This window comes from Synchiropus splendidus, chromosome 9, assembly GCF_027744825.2.
Source record: "Synchiropus splendidus isolate RoL2022-P1 chromosome 9, RoL_Sspl_1.0, whole genome shotgun sequence".
Classification (NCBI taxonomy): domain Eukaryota; kingdom Metazoa; phylum Chordata; class Actinopteri; order Syngnathiformes; family Callionymidae; genus Synchiropus; species Synchiropus splendidus.
Window position 1 is genome coordinate 2,024,766 of NC_071342.1, and position 14,373 is coordinate 2,039,138.

Genomic DNA, 14,373 nt, shown 5'->3' on the forward strand with positions numbered 1-14,373 from the left:
CAAATCTAAGCTGTCTGAAGTGTTTTTCCAAAGTTATCAACATTTTTATGTTTGGCGTTCCGGAATCTACCTTATCTCAGGCTGAAAACGCTTTTTACGCTTTGTGCCATAACTTTGCAGGGAAGCTTCAGAAAATGAAATTTTCACCTCCCACTATAGCAGAAAAGGGATTTTCTCGTAGTTGCATATCAAATCTCAGCTGTCTGAAGTGTTTTTCCAAAGTTATCAACATTTCTATGTTTGGCGTTCCGGAATCAACCTTATCTCAGGCTGAAAACGCATTTTCTGCATTGTGCCATAACTTTGCAGGGAAGCTTCAGAACATGAAATTTTCACCTCCCACTATAGCAGAAAGGGTCTTTCTAGTAGTTACACATCAAATCTAAGCTGTCTGAAGTGTTTTTCCAAAGTTATCAACATTTTTATGTTTGGCGTTCCGGAACCCACCTTATCTCTGGCTGGAAACGCGTTTTCTGCTATATGCCATAACTTTGCTGGGAATCTTCAGAACATGAATTTTTAACCTCCTACAATAGCATAAAGGGTCTTTCTTGTAGTTGCACATCAAATCTAAGCTGTCTGAAGTGTTTTTCCAAAGGTATCAACATTTTTATGTTTGGCGTTCTGGAACCCACCTTATCTCAGGCTGAAAACGCGTTTTCTGCATTGTGCCAAAACTTTGTAGGTAAGCTCCAGAACATGAAATTTTCACCTCCCACTATAGCAGAAAGGGTCTTTCTAGTAGTTGCACATCAAATCTAAGCAGTTTGAAGTGTTTTTCCAAAGTTATCAACACTTTTATTTTGGCGTTCCTGAATCGACCTTATCTCTGGCTGAAAACATGTTTTCTACATTGTGCCATAACTTTGCAGGGAAGCTTCAGAAAATGAACTTTTCACCTCCCACTATAGCAGAAAGGGTCTTTCTAGTAGTTGCACATCAAATCTCAGCTGTCTGAAGTGTTTTTCCAAAGTTATCAACATTTCTATGTTTGGCGTTCCGGAATCAACCTTATCTCAGGCTGAAAACGCATTTTCTGCATTGTGCCATAACTTTGCAGGGAAGCTTCAGAACATGAAATTTTCACCTCCCACTATAGCAGAAAGGGTCTTTCTAGTAGTTACACATCAAATCTAAGCTGTCTGAAGTGTTTTTCCAAAGTTATCAACATTTTTATGTTTGGCGTTCCGGAACCCACCTTATCTCTGGCTGGAAACGCGTTTTCTGCTATATGCCATAACTTTGCTGGGAATCTTCAGAACATGAATTTTTAACCTCCTACAATAGCATAAAGGGTCTTTCTTGTAGTTGCACATCAAATCTAAGCTGTCTGAAGTGTTTTTCCAAAGGTATCAACATTTTTATGTTTGGCGTTCTGGAACCCACCTTATCTCAGGCTGAAAACGCGTTTTCTGCATTGTGCCAAAACTTTGTAGGTAAGCTCCAGAACATGAAATTTTCACCTCCCACTATAGCAGAAAGGGTCTTTCTAGTAGTTGCACATCAAATCTAAGCAGTTTGAAGTGTTTTCCAAAGTTATCAACACTTTTATTTTGGCGTTCCTGAATCGACCTTATCTCTGGCTGAAAACATGTTTTCTACATTGTGCCATAACTTTGCAGGGAAGCTTCAGAAAATGAACTTTTCACCTCCCACTATAGCAGAAAGGGTCTTTCTAGTAGTTGCACATCAAATCTAAGCTGTCTGAAGTGTTTTTCGAAAGTTATCATCATTTTTATGTTTGGCCATCCGGAACCCACCTTATCTCAGGCTGAAAACGCGTTTTCTGCATTGTGCCATAACTTCTCCTGGTAGCTTCAGAACATGAAATGTTCACGTCCCACTATAGCAGAAAGGGTCTTTCTAGTAGTTGCACATCAAATCTAAGCTGTCTGAAGTGTTTTTCCAAAGTTATCAACATTTTTATGTTTGGTGTTCCGGAATCGACCTTATCTCAGGATGAAAAATCGTTTTCTGCATTGTCCCATAACTTTCCAGGGAAGCTTCAGAACATGAAATGTTCACCTCCCACTATAGCAGAATGGGTCTTTCTAGTAGTTGCACATCAAATCTAAGCAGTCTGAAGTGTTTTTCGAAAGTTATCTACATTTTTATGTTTGCCGTTCCGGAATCAACCTTATCTCAGGCTGAAAACGCGTTTTACGCATTGCGCCATAACTTTGTAGGAAAGCTTCAGAACATGAAATTTTCAATTCCCACTAAAGCAGAAAGGTTTTTCTCCTACTTGCACATCAAATGTAAGCTGTCTGAAGTGTTTTTCGATAGTTTTCAACATTTTTATATTTGGCGTTCCAGAATCGACCATATGTCAGGCTGAAAACACGTTTTCTGCATTGTGCCATAACTTTGCAGGGAAGCTTCAGAACATGAAATTTTCAACTCCCTCTACAGCAGAAAGGGTCTTTCTAGTAGTTGCACGTCAAATCTAAGCTGTCTGAAGTGTTTTTCCAAAGTTATCAACATTTTTATGTTTGGCATTCCAGAATCGACCTTATCTCTGGCTGAAGACGCGTTTTCTGCATTGTGCCTTAACTTTGCAGGGAAACTTCAGAACATGAAATGTTCACCTCCCACTATAGCAGAAAGGGTCTTTCTAGTAGTTGCACATCAAATCTAAGCTGTCTGAAGTGTTTTTTCAAAGTTATCATATTTTTATGTTTGGCGTTCCGTAATTGACCTCGTCTCATGCTGAAAACGTGTTTTCTGCATTGTGCCATAACTTTGCAGGGAAGCTTCAGAACATGAAATGTTCACCTCCCACTATAGCAGAAAGGGTCTCTCTAGTAGTTGCACATCAAATCTAAGCTGTCTGAAGTGTTTTTCCAAAGTTATCAACATTTTTATGTTTGGCGTTCCGGAACCCACCTTTTCTCAGGCTGAAAATTCGTTTTCTGCATTTTGCCACAACTTTGCAGGGAAGCTTCAGAACATGAAATTTTCACCTCCCACTATAGCAGAAAGGGTCTTTCTAGTAGTTGCACATCAAATCTAAGCAGTTTGAAGTGTTTTTCCAAAGTTATCAACATTTTTATGTTTGGCGTTCCGGAATCAACCTTATCTCAGGCTGAAAACGCGTTTTACGCATTGCGCCATAACTTTGCAGGAAAGCTTCGGAACATGAAATTTTCAATTCCCACTAAAGCAGAAAGGGTTTTTCTCCTACTTGCACATCAAATCTAAGCTGTCTGAAATGATTTTCGAAAGTTATCAACATTTTTATGTTTGCCGTTCAGGAATCGACCTTATCTCAGGCTGAAAACCCGTTTTCTGCATTGTGCCTTAACTTTGCAGGGAAGCTTGAGAACATGAAGTTTTAACCTCCCACTATAGCAGAAAAGGTCATTCTAGCAGTTGCACATCAAATCTAAGCTGTCTTGAAGTGTTTTTCTGATGTTATCAACATTTTTATGTTTGGCATTCCGGAACCCACCTTATCTCAGCCTGAAAACGCGTTTTACATATTTTGCCATAACTTTGCAGGGAAGGTTCAGAACATGAAATTTTCAGCTCCGACTATAGCAGAAAGGGTCTTTCTAGTAGTTGCACATCAAATCTAAGCTGTCTGAAGTGTTTTTCCAAAGTTATCAATATTTTTATGTTTGGCGTTCCGGAATCAACCTTATCTCAGGCTGAAAACGCGTTTTACGCATTGCGCCATAACTTTGCAGGAAAGCTTCGGAACATGAAATTTTCAATTCCCACTAAAGCAGAAAGGGTTTTTCTCCTACTTGCACATCAAATCTAAGCTGTCTGAAGTGTTTTTCCAAAGTTATCAACATTTTTATGTTTGGCGTTCCGGAACCCACCTTATCTCTGGCTGGAAACGCGTTTTCTGCTATATGCCATAACTTTGCTGGGAATCTTCAGAACATGAATTTTTAACCTCCTACAATAGCATAAAGGGTCTTTCTTGTAGTTGCACATCAAATCTAAGCTGTCTGAAGTGTTTTTCCAAAGGTATCAACATTTTTATGTTTGGCGTTCTGGAACCCACCTTATCTCAGGCTGAAAACGCGTTTTCTGCATTGTGCCAAAACTTTGTAGGTAAGCTCCAGAACATGAAATTTTCACCTCCCACTATAGCAGAAAGGGTCTTTCTAGTAGTTGCACATCAAATCTAAGCAGTTTGAAGTGTTTTCCAAAGTTATCAACACTTTTATTTTGGCGTTCCTGAATCGACCTTATCTCTGGCTGAAAACATGTTTTCTACATTGTGCCATAACTTTGCAGGGAAGCTTCAGAAAATGAACTTTTCACCTCCCACTATAGCAGAAAGGGTCTTTCTAGTAGTTGCACATCAAATCTAAGCTGTCTGAAGTGTTTTTCGAAAGTTATCATCATTTTTATGTTTGGCCATCCGGAACCCACCTTATCTCAGGCTGAAAACGCGTTTTCTGCATTGTGCCATAACTTCTCCTGGTAGCTTCAGAACATGAAATGTTCACGTCCCACTATAGCAGAAAGGGTCTTTCTAGTAGTTGCACATCAAATCTAAGCTGTCTGAAGTGTTTTTCCAAAGTTATCAACATTTTTATGTTTGGTGTTCCGGAATCGACCTTATCTCAGGATGAAAAATCGTTTTCTGCATTGTCCCATAACTTTCCAGGGAAGCTTCAGAACATGAAATGTTCACCTCCCACTATAGCAGAATGGGTCTTTCTAGTAGTTGCACATCAAATCTAAGCAGTCTGAAGTGTTTTTCGAAAGTTATCTACATTTTTATGTTTGCCGTTCCGGAATCAACCTTATCTCAGGCTGAAAACGCGTTTTACGCATTGCGCCATAACTTTGTAGGAAAGCTTCAGAACATGAAATTTTCAATTCCCACTAAAGCAGAAAGGTTTTTCTCCTACTTGCACATCAAATGTAAGCTGTCTGAAGTGTTTTTCGATAGTTTTCAACATTTTTATATTTGGCGTTCCAGAATCGACCATATGTCAGGCTGAAAACACGTTTTCTGCATTGTGCCATAACTTTGCAGGGAAGCTTCAGAACATGAAATTTTCAACTCCCTCTACAGCAGAAAGGGTCTTTCTAGTAGTTGCACGTCAAATCTAAGCTGTCTGAAGTGTTTTTCCAAAGTTATCAACATTTTTATGTTTGGCATTCCAGAATCGACCTTATCTCTGGCTGAAGACGCGTTTTCTGCATTGTGCCTTAACTTTGCAGGGAAACTTCAGAACATGAAATGTTCACCTCCCACTATAGCAGAAAGGGTCTTTCTAGTAGTTGCACATCAAATCTAAGCTGTCTGAAGTGTTTTTTCAAAGTTATCATATTTTTATGTTTGGCGTTCCGTAATTGACCTCGTCTCATGCTGAAAACGTGTTTTCTGCATTGTGCCATAACTTTGCAGGGAAGCTTCAGAACATGAAATGTTCACCTCCCACTATAGCAGAAAGGGTCTCTCTAGTAGTTGCACATCAAATCTAAGCTGTCTGAAGTGTTTTTCCAAAGTTATCAACATTTTTATGTTTGGCGTTCCGGAACCCACCTTTTCTCAGGCTGAAAATTCGTTTTCTGCATTTTGCCACAACTTTGCAGGGAAGCTTCAGAACATGAAATTTTCACCTCCCACTATAGCAGAAAGGGTCTTTCTAGTAGTTGCACATCAAATCTAAGCAGTTTGAAGTGTTTTTCCAAAGTTATCAACATTTTTATGTTTGGCGTTCCGGAATCAACCTTATCTCAGGCTGAAAACGCGTTTTACGCATTGCGCCATAACTTTGCAGGAAAGCTTCGGAACATGAAATTTTCAATTCCCACTAAAGCAGAAAGGGTTTTTCTCCTACTTGCACATCAAATCTAAGCTGTCTGAAATGATTTTCGAAAGTTATCAACATTTTTATGTTTGCCGTTCAGGAATCGACCTTATCTCAGGCTGAAAACCCGTTTTCTGCATTGTGCCTTAACTTTGCAGGGAAGCTTGAGAACATGAAGTTTTAACCTCCCACTATAGCAGAAAAGGTCATTCTAGCAGTTGCACATCAAATCTAAGCTGTCTTGAAGTGTTTTTCTGATGTTATCAACATTTTTATGTTTGGCATTCCGGAACCCACCTTATCTCAGCCTGAAAACGCGTTTTACATATTTTGCCATAACTTTGCAGGGAAGGTTCAGAACATGAAATTTTCAGCTCCGACTATAGCAGAAAGGGTCTTTCTAGTAGTTGCACATCAAATCTAAGCTGTCTGAAGTGTTTTTCCAAAGTTATCAATATTTTTATGTTTGGCGTTCCGGAATCAACCTTATCTCAGGCTGAAAACGCGTTTTACGCATTGCGCCATAACTTTGCAGGAAAGCTTCGGAACATGAAATTTTCAATTCCCACTAAAGCAGAAAGGGTTTTTCTCCTACTTGCACATCAAATCTAAGCTGTCTGAAATGATTTTCGAAAGTTATCAACATTTTTATGTTTGCCGTTCAGGAATCGACCTTATCTCAGGCTGAAAACCCGTTTTCTGCATTGTGCCTTAACTTTGCAGGGAAGCTTGAGAACATGAAGTTTTAACCTCCCACTATAGCAGAAAAGGTCATTCTAGCAGTTGCACATCAAATCTAAGCTGTCTTGAAGTGTTTTTCTGATGTTATCAACATTTTTATGTTTGGCATTCCGGAACCCACCTTATCTCAGCCTGAAAACGCGTTTTACATATTTTGCCATAACTTTGCAGGGAAGGTTCAGAACATGAAATTTTCAGCTCCGACTATAGCAGAAAGGGTCTTTCTAGTAGTTGCACATCAAATCTAAGCTGTCTGAAGTGTTTTTCCAAAGTTATCAATATTTTTATGTTTGGCGTTCCGGAACCCACCTTATCTCAGCCTGAAAACGCGTTTTACATATTTTGCCATAACTTTGCAGGGAAGCTTCAGAACATGAAATTTTTACATCCCACTATAGCAGAAAGGGTCTTTCTAGTAGTTGCACATCAAATCTAAGCTGTCTGAAGTGTTTTTCCAAAGTTATCAACATTTTTATGTTTGGCGTTCTGGAACCCACCTAATCTCAGGCTGAAAACGCGTTTTCTGCATTGTGCCATAACTTTTCAGGGAAGCTTCAGAACATGAAATGTTCGCCTCCCACTATAGCAGATAGGGTCTTTCTAGTAGTTGCACATCAAATCTAAGCTATCTGAAGTGTTTTTCTGAAGTTATCAACATTTTTATGTTTGGCGTTCCGGAACCCACCTTATCTCAGCCTGAAAACGCGTTTTACATATTTTGCCATAACTTTGCAGGGAAGCTTCAGAACATGAAATTTTAACATCCCACTATGGCAGAAAGGGTCTTTCTAGTAGTTGCACATCAAATCTAAGCTGTCTGAAGTGTTTTTCCAAAGTTATCAATATTTTTATGTTTGGCGTTCCGGAATCTACCTTATCTCAGGCTGAAAACGCGTTTCCTGCATTGTGGCATAACTTTGCAGGGAAGCTTCAGAACATGAAATTTTCAGCTCCCACTGTAGCTAAAAGGGTCTTTCTAGTAGTCTCACATCAAATCTAAGCTGTCTGAAGTGTTTTTCCAAAGTTATCAACATTTTTATGTTTGGCGTTCTGGAACCCACCTTATCTCAGGCTGAAAACGCGTTTCCTGCAATGTGCCATAACTTTGCAGGGAAGCTTCAGAACATTAAGTTTTAACCTCCCACTATAGCAGAAAAGGTCATTCTAGTAGTTGCACATCAAATCTAAGCTGTCTTGAAGTGTTTTTCTGAAGTTATCAACATTTTTATGTTTGGCGTTCCGGAACCCACCTTATCTCAGCTTGAAAACGCGTTTTACATATTTTGCCATAACTTTGCAGGGAAGCTTCAGAACATGAAATTTTTACATCCCACTATAGCAGAAAGGGTCTTTCTAGTCGTTGCACATCAAATCTAAGCTGTCTGAAGTGTTTTTCCAAAGTTATCAACATTTTTATGTTTGGCGTTCTGGAACCCACCTAATCTCAGGCTGAAAACGCGTTTTCTGCATTGTGCCATAACTTTTCAGGGAAGCTTCAGAACATGAAATGTTCGCCTCCCACTATAGCAGATAGGGTCTTTCTAGTAGTTGCACATCAAATCTAAGCTATCTGAAGTGTTTTTCTGAAGTTATCAACATTTTTATGTTTGGCGTTCCGGAACCCACCTTATCTCAGCCTGAAAACGCGTTTTACATATTTTGCCATAACTTTGCAGGGAAGCTTCAGAACATGAAATTTTAACATCCCACTATGGCAGAAAGGGTCTTTCTAGTAGTTGCACATCAAATCTAAGCTGTCTGAAGTGTTTTTCCAAAGTTATCAATATTTTTATGTTTGGCGTTCCGGAATCTACCTTATCTCAGGCTGAAAACGCGTTTCCTGCATTGTGGCATAACTTTGCAGGGAAGCTTCAGAACATGAAATTTTCAGCTCCCACTGTAGCTAAAAGGGTCTTTCTAGTAGTTGCACATCAAATCTAAGCTGTCTGAAGTGTTTTTCCAAAGTTATCAACATTTTCATGTTTGGCGTTCTGGAACCCACCTTATCTCAGGCTGAAAACGCGTTTCCTGCAATGTGCCATAACTTTGCAGGGAAGCTTCAGAACATTAAGTTTTAACCTCCCACTATAGCAGAAAAGGTCATTCTAGTAGTTGCACATCAAATCTAAGCTGTCTTGAAGTGTTTTTCTGAAGTTATCAACATTTTTATGTTTGGCGTTCCGGAACCCACCTTATCTCAGCTTGAAAACGCGTTTTACATATTTTGCCATAACTTTGCAGGGAAGCTTCAGAACATGAAATTTTTACATCCCACTATAGCAGAAAGGGTCTTTCTAGTAGTTGCACATCAAATCTAAGCTGTCTGAAGTGTTTTTCCAAAGTTATCAATATTTTTATGTTTGGCGTTCGGGAATCGACCTTATCTCAGGCTGAAAACGCGTTTCCTGCATTGTGCCAAAACTTTATAGGTAAGCTCCAGAACATGAAATTTTCACCTCCCACTATAGCAGAAAGGGTCTTTCTAGTAGTTGCACATCCAATCTAAGCTGTTTGAAGTGTTTTTCCAAAGTTAGCAACATTTTTATGTTTGGCGTTTCGGAATCGACCTTATCTCCGGCTGAAAATGTGTTTTCTGCATTGTGCCATAACTTTGCAGGGAAGCTTGAGAACATGAAGTTTTATCCTCCCACTATAGAAGAAAAGGTCATTCTAGCAGTTGCACATCAAATCAAAGCTGTCTTGAAGTGTTTTTCCAAAGTTATCAATATTTTTATGTTTGGCGTTCCGGAATCTACCTTATCTCAGGCTGAAAACGCGTTTCCTGCATTGTGGTATAACTTTGCATTGAAGCTTCAGAACATGAAATTTTCACCTCCCACTGTAGCTAAAAGGGTCTTTCTAGTAGTTGCACATCAAATCTAAGCTGTCTGAAGTGTTTTTCCAAAGTTATCAACATTTTTATGTTTGGCGTTCTGGAACCCACCTAATCTCAGGCTGAAAACGCGTTTTCTGCAATGTGCCATAACTTTGCAGGGAAGCTTCAGAACATGAAGTTTTAACCTCCCACTATAGCAGAAAACGTCATTCTAGTAGTTGCACATCAAATCTAAGCTGTATTGAAGTGTTTTTCTGAAGTTATCAACATTTTTAGGTTTGGCGTTCCGGAACCCACCTTATCTCAGCCTGAAAACGCGTTTTACATATTTTGCCATAACTTTGCAGGGAAGCTTCAGAACATGAAATTTTTACATCCCACTATAGCAGAAAGGGTCTTTCTAGTAGTTGCACATCAAATCTAAGCTGTCTGAAGTGTTTTTCCAAAGTTATCAATATTTTTATGTTTGGCGATCCGGAATCGACCTTTTCTCAGGCTGAAAACGCGGTTCCTGCATTGTGGCATAACTTTGCAGGGATGCATCAGAACATGAAGTTCTAACCTCCCACTATAGCAGAAAAGGTCATTCTAGTAGTTGCACATCAAATCTAAGCTGTCTTGAAGTGTTTTTCTGAAGTTATCAACATTTTTATGTTTGGCGTTCCTGAACCCACCTTATCTCAGCCTGAAAACGCGTTTTACATATTTTGCCATAACTTTGCAGGGAAGCTTCAGAACATGAAATGTTCGCCTCCCACTATAGCAGATAGGGCCTTTCTAGTAGTTGCACATCAAATCTAAGCTGTCTGAAGTGTTTTTCCAAAGTTATCAACATTTTTATGTTTGGCGTCCTGGAACCCACCTTATCTCAGGCTGAAAACAGTTTTCTGCATTGTGCCGTAACTTTGGAGGGAGACTTCAGAACATGAAATTTTCTCCTCCCACTATAGCAGAAAGGGTATTTCTAGTAGTTGCACATCAAATCTTAGCAGTCTGAAGTGTTTTTCCAAAGTTCTGAACATTTTTATGTTTGGCGTTCTGAAACCAATCTTATCTCCGGATGAAAACGCGTTTTCTGCATTGTGCCATAACTTTGCAGGGAAGCTTCAGAACATGAAATTTTAACCTCCCACTATAGCAGAAAAGGTCATTCGAGAAGTTGCACATCAAATCTAAGCTGTCTTGAAGTGTTTTTCTGAAGTTATCAACATTTTTATGTTTGGCGTTCCGGAACCCACCTTATCTCAGCCTGAAAACGCGTTTTACATATTTTGCCATAACTTTGCAGGGAAGCTTCAGAACATGAAATTTTAACATCCCAATATGGCAGAAAGGGTCTTTCTAGTAGTTGCACATCAAATCTAAGCTGTCTGAAGTGTTTTTCCAAAGTTATCAATATTTTTATGTTTGGCGTTCTGGAATCGACCTTATCTCAGGGTGAAAACGCATTTCCTGCATTGTGGCATAACTTTGCAGGGAAGCTTCAGAACATGAAATTTTCTACTCCCACTGTAGGTAAAAGGGTCTTTCTAGTAGCTGCACATCAAATCTAAGCTGTCTGAAGTGTTTTTCCAAAGTTATCAACATTTTTATGTTTGGCGTTCTGAAACCCACCTAATCTCAGGATGAAAACGCGTTTCCTGCATTGTTGCATAACTTTGCAGGGATGCTTCAGAACATGAAATGTTGGCCTCCCACTATAGCAGATAGGGTCTTTCGAGGAGTTGCACATCAAATCTAAGCTGTCTGAAGTGTTTTTCCAAACTTATCAACATTTTTATGTTTGGCGTTCTGGAACCCACCTTATCTCAGCCTGAAAACGCGTTTTACATATTTTGCCATAACTTTGCAGGGAAGCTTCAGAAGATGAAATTTTAACATCCGACTATGGCAGAAAGAGTCTTTCTAGTCGTTGCACATCAAATCTAAGCTATCTGAAGTGTTTTTCCAAAGTTATCAACATTTTTATGTTTGGCGTTCTGGAACCCACCTTATCTCTGGCTGAAAACGCATTTTCTGCATTGTGCCATAACTTTGCAGGGAGACTTCAGAACATGAAATTTTCTCCTCCCACTATAGCAGAAAGGGTACTTCTAGTAGTTGCACATCAAATCTAAGTTGTCTGAAGTGTTTTTCCAAAGTTATCAACATTCTTATGTTTGGCGTTCCGGAATCAACCTAATCTCAGGCTGAAAACGCGTTTTCTGCATTGTGCCATAACTATGCTGGGAAGCTTCAGAACATAAAATTTTCACGTCCCACTATAGCAGAAAGGGTCTTTCTAGTAGTTGCACATCAAATCTAAGCTGTCTGAAGTGTTTTTCCAAAGTTATCAACATTTTTATCTTTGGCGTTCTGGAACCCACCTTATCTCAGGTTGAAAACGCGTTTTCTGCATTGTGCCATAACTTTGCAGGGAAGCTTCAGAACATGAAATTTTCACCACCCACTAAATCAGAAAGGGTATTTCTAATAGTTGCACATCAAATCTAAGTTGTCTGAACTGTTTTTCGAAAGTTATCAACATTCTTATGTTTGGCGGTCCGTAATCAACCTTATCTCAGACTGAAAACGTGTTTTCTGCATTGTGCCATAACTTTGCAGGGAAACTTCAGAACATGAAATTTTAACCTCCAACTATAGCAGAAAGGGTCTTTCTAGTAGTTGCACATCAAATCTAAGCTGTTTGCAGTGTTTTTCCAAAGTTAACACCATTCTTATGTTTGGCGTTCCAGAAATAACCTTATCTCAGGCTGAAAACGCTTTTTACACAATTTGCCATAACTTTGCAGGAAAGCTTCAGAACATGAAATTTTTACCTCCCACTATACCAGAAAGGGTCTTTCTAGTAGTTGCACAACAAATCTAAGCTGTCTGAAGTGTTTTTCCAAAGTTATCAACAATTTTATGTTTGGCGTTCTGGAAACCACCTTATCTCAGGCTGAAAACAGGTTTTCTGCATTGTGCCATAACTTTGCAGGGAAGCTTCAGAACATGAAATTTTCATATCCCGCTATAGCAGAAAGGGTCTTTCTAGTAGTCTCACATCAAATCTAAGCTGTCTGAAGTGTTTTTTCAAAGTTATCAAAATTTTTATGTTTGGCGCTCCGGAATCGACCTTATCTCAGGCTGAAAACGCGTTTTCTGCCTTGTGCCATAACTTTGCAGGGAGATTTCAGAACATGAAATTTTCTCCTCCCACTATAGCAGAAAGGGTCTTTCTAATAGTTGCACATCAAATCTAAGCTGTCTGAAGTGTTTTTCGAAAGTTATCAACATTCTTATGTTTGGCTTTCCGGAAAAAACCCTATCTCAGACTGAAAACTTGTTTTCTGCATTGTGCCATAACTTTGCAGGGAAACTTCAGAACATGAAATTTTAACGTCGCACTATAGCAGAAAGGGTCTTTCTAGTAGTTGCACATCAAATCTAAGCTGTCGAAAGTGTTTTTCCAAAGGTATCAACATTCTAATGTTTGGCGTTCCGGAATCAACCTTATCTCACGCTGAAAACGCGTTTTACGCATTGTGCCATAACTTTGCAGGAAAGCTTCAGAACATGAAATTTTCAACTCCCACTATAGCAGAAAGGGTCTTTCTAGTAGTTGCACATCAAATCTAAGCTGTCTGTAGAGTTTTTCCTGAGTTATCAACATGTTTATGTTTGGCGTTCTGGAATCGACCTTATCTCAGGATGAAAAATCGTTTTCTGCATTGTCCCATAACTTTGCAGGGAAGCTTCAGAACATGAAGTTCTGACCTCCAAATATAGCAGAAAGGGTCTTTCTAATAGTTGCACATCAAATCTAAGCTGTCTGATGTGTTTTTCCAAAGTTATCAACATTTTTATGTTTGGCGTACTGGAACCCACCTAATCTCAACCTGAAAACGCGTTTTCTGCATTGTGCCAAAACTTTTCAGGGAAGCTTCAGAACATGAAATGTTCGCCTCGCACTATAGCAGAAAGGGTCTTTCTAGTAGTTGCACGTCAAATCTAAGCTGTTTGAAGTGTATTTCCAAAGTTATCAACATTTTTATGTTTGGCGTTCTGGTATCCACCTTATCTCAGGCTGAAAACGCGTTTTCTGCATTGTGCCATAACTTTGCAATGAAGCTTTAGAACATGAAATTTCCACCCCCAACAATAGCAGAAAGGGTCTTTCTAGTAGTTGCGCATCAAATCTAAGCTGTCTGAAGTGTTTTTCCAATGTTATCAACATTTTTATGTTTGGCGTTCTGGAACCCACCTTATCTCAGGCTGAAAACGCGTTTTCTGCATTGTGCCATAACTTTGCAGGGAGACTTCAGAACATGAAATTTTCACCTCCCACTATAGCAGAAAGGGTATTTCTAGTAGTTGCATATCAAATCTAAGTTGTCTGAAGTGTTTTTCGAAAGTTTTCAACATTTTTATGTTTGGCGTTCCTGAATCGACCTTATCTCACCCTGAAAACGCGTTTTCTGCAATGTGCCATAACTTTGCAGGGAAGCTTCAGAACATGAAATTTTCAACTTCCACTATAGCAGAAAGGCTCTTTCCAGCAGTCGCACATCAAATCTAAGCTGTCTGAAGTGTTTTTCCAAAGTTATCATCATTTTTATGTTTGGCGTTCCGGAATCAACCTTATCTCAGACTGAAAACGTGTTTTCTGCATTGTGCCATAACTTTGCATGGAAACTTCAGAACATGAAATTTTCACCTCCAACTATAGCAGAAAGGGTCTTTCTAGTAGTTGCACATCAAATCTAAGCTGTTTGAAGTGTTTTTCCAAAGTTAACCCCATTTTTATGTTTGGCGTTCCAGAAACAACTTTATCTCAGGCTGAAAACGTGTTTTACGCAATTTGCCATAAGTTTGCAGGAAAGCTTCAGAACATGAAATTTTCAACTCCCACTATAGCAGAAAGGGTCTTTCTAGTAGTTGCACATCAAATCTAAGCTGTTTGAAGTGTTTTTCCAAAGTTATCAACATTCTTATGTTTGGCAGTCCGGAATCGACCTTCTCTCTGGCTGA